The following is a 2,500-nucleotide window of genomic DNA, read 5'->3' as shown; positions in this document are numbered from 1 at the left end:
TTTTATCCAGCTCTTTCAATTATTACATAAATAATATGAGTTTCACTTTAAAAAAAAAATTATTCTGACGTGAGAAGCTTTCAGGGGTGGCTCGTTGGTCTAGGGGTATGATTCTCGCTTAGGGTGCGAGAGGTCCCGGATTCAAATCCTGGACGAGCCCAGCATTTAGCTGCCTTTTAGAGCCCATGATTGATGTTAAATGCTTGATTTCAAAGCATCAATTGAATTTTGCTCTTGCCATTTTACACAATTAGTTTGTAATTACTTAGGAGTATTTAGGACATTTTCAACCATATGGTGGTACTTTGGGTAAAAAAACACATTCCCCATTATCTCAGTAACATAACACAACAATATTCATTAAATATTTTATCCAGCTCTTTCAATTATTACATAAATAATATGAGTTTCACTTTAAAAAAAAAATATTCTGACGTGAGAAGTTTTCAGGGGTGGCTCGTTGGTCTAGGGGTATGATTCTCGCTTTGGGTGCGAGAGGTCCCGGGTTCAAATCCCGGACGAGCCCAGCATTTAGCTGCCTTTTAGAGCCCATGATTGATGTTACATGCTTGATTTCAAAGCCTCAATTGAATTTTGCTCTTGCCATTTTACACAATTAGTTTGTAATTACTTAGGAGTATGTAGTACATTTTCAACCATATGGTGGTACTTTGGGTAAAAAAAACACATTCCCCATTATCTCAGTAACATAATACAACAAAATACATCAACTATTTTATCCAGCTCTTTCAATTATTACATAAATAATATGAGTTTCACTTTAAAAAAAAAATTATTCTGACGTGAGAAGTTTTCAGGGGTGGCTCGTTGGTCTAGGGGTATGATTCTCACTTTGGGTGCGAGAGGTCCCGGGTTCAAATCCCGGACGAGCCCAGCATTTAGCTGCCTTTTAGAGCCCATGATTGATGTTAAATGCTTGATTTCAAAGCATCAATTGAATTTTGCTCTTGCCATTTTACACAATTAGTTTGTAATTACTTAGGAGTATGTAGTACATTTTCAACCATATGGTGGTACTTTGGGTAAAAAAAACACATTCCCCATTATCTCAGTAACATAATACAACAAAATACATCAACTATTTTATCCAGCTCTTTCAATTATTACATAAATAATATGAGTTTCACTTTAAAAAAAAAATTATTCTGACGTGAGAAGTTTTCAGGGGTGGCTCGTTGGTCTAGGGGTATGATTCTCGCTTTGGGTGCGAGAGGTCCCGGGTTCAAATCCCGGACGAGCCCAGCATTTAGCTGCCTTTTAGAGCCCATGATTGATGTTACATGCTTGATTTCAAAGCCTCAATTGAATTTTGCTCTTGCCATTTTACACAATTAGTTTGTAATTACTTAGGAGTATGTAGTACATTTTCAACCATATGGTGGTACTTTGGGTAAAAAAAACACATTCCCCATTATCTCAGTAACATAATACAACAAAATACATCAACTATTTTATCCAGCTCTTTCAATTATTACATAAATAATATGAGTTTCACTTTAAAAAAAAAATTATTCTGACGTGAGAAGTTTTCAGGGGTGGCTCGTTGGTCTAGGGGTATGATTCTCGCTTTGGGTGCGAGAGGTCCCGGGTTCAAATCCCGGACGAGCCCAGCATTTAGCTGCCTTTTAGAGCCCATGATTGATGTTACATGCTTGATTTCAAAGCCTCAATTGAATTTTGCTCTTGCCATTTTACACAATTAGTTTGTAATTACTTAGGAGTATGTAGTACATTTTCAACCATATGGTGGTACTTTGGGTAAAAAAAACACATTCCCCATTATCTCAGTAACATAATACAACAAAATACATCAACTATTTTATCCAGCTCTTTCAATTATTACATAAATAATATGAGTTTCACTTTAAAAAAAAAATTATTCTGACGTGAGAAGTTTTCAGGGGTGGCTCGTTGGTCTAGGGGTATGATTCTCACTTTGGGTGCGAGAGGTCCCGGGTTCAAATCCCGGACGAGCCCAGCATTTAGCTGCCTTTTAGAGCCCATGATTGATGTTAAATGCTTGATTTCAAAGCATCAATTGAATTTTGCTCTTGCCATTTTACACAATTAGTTTGTAATTACTTAGGAGTATGTAGTACATTTTCAACCATATGGTGGTACTTTGGGTAAAAAAAACACATTCCCCATTATCTCAGTAACATAATACAACAAAATACATCAACTATTTTATCCAGCTCTTTCAATTATTACATAAATAATATGAGTTTCACTTTAAAAAAAAAATTATTCTGACGTGAGAAGTTTTCAGGGGTGGCTCGTTGGTCTAGGGGTATGATTCTCGCTTTGGGTGCGAGAGGTCCCGGGTTCAAATCCCGGACGAGCCCAGCATTTAGCTGCCTTTTAGAGCCCATGATTGATGTTACATGCTTGATTTCAAAGCCTCAATTGAATTTTGCTCTTGCCATTTTACACAATTAGTTTGTAATTACTTAGGAGTATGTAGTACATTTTCAACCAT

At 36.5% G+C, this 2,500-nt stretch overlaps 4 non-coding genes across 4 annotated transcripts; all 4 read left to right on the top strand.

The window, feature by feature from the left end:
* Positions 1-454: 454 nt before the first annotated feature.
* TRNAP-UGG (transfer RNA proline (anticodon UGG)) lies at positions 455-526 on the top strand. Its single transcript has one exon. It is a non-coding gene; the product is annotated as a tRNA-Pro (tRNA).
* A 664-nt stretch (positions 527-1,190) lies between these two features.
* TRNAP-UGG (transfer RNA proline (anticodon UGG)) lies at positions 1,191-1,262 on the top strand. The gene has a single exon. It is a non-coding gene; the product is annotated as a tRNA-Pro (tRNA).
* Positions 1,263-1,558: 296 nt separating this feature from the next.
* On the top strand, positions 1,559-1,630 carry TRNAP-UGG (transfer RNA proline (anticodon UGG)). Its single transcript has one exon. It is a non-coding gene; the product is annotated as a tRNA-Pro (tRNA).
* A 664-nt stretch (positions 1,631-2,294) lies between these two features.
* TRNAP-UGG (transfer RNA proline (anticodon UGG)) lies at positions 2,295-2,366 on the top strand. The gene has a single exon. It is a non-coding gene; the product is annotated as a tRNA-Pro (tRNA).
* The last annotated feature ends 134 nt before the right edge of the window (positions 2,367-2,500 follow it).

This window comes from Crinia signifera, chromosome 6 (assembly GCF_055691185.1).
Source record: "Crinia signifera chromosome 6, ASM5569118v1, whole genome shotgun sequence".
NCBI classification, from domain to species: domain Eukaryota; kingdom Metazoa; phylum Chordata; class Amphibia; order Anura; family Myobatrachidae; genus Crinia; species Crinia signifera.
The sequence above is the reverse complement of the archived record's forward strand: the minus strand, read 5'-3'. Positions and strand labels throughout refer to the sequence as shown.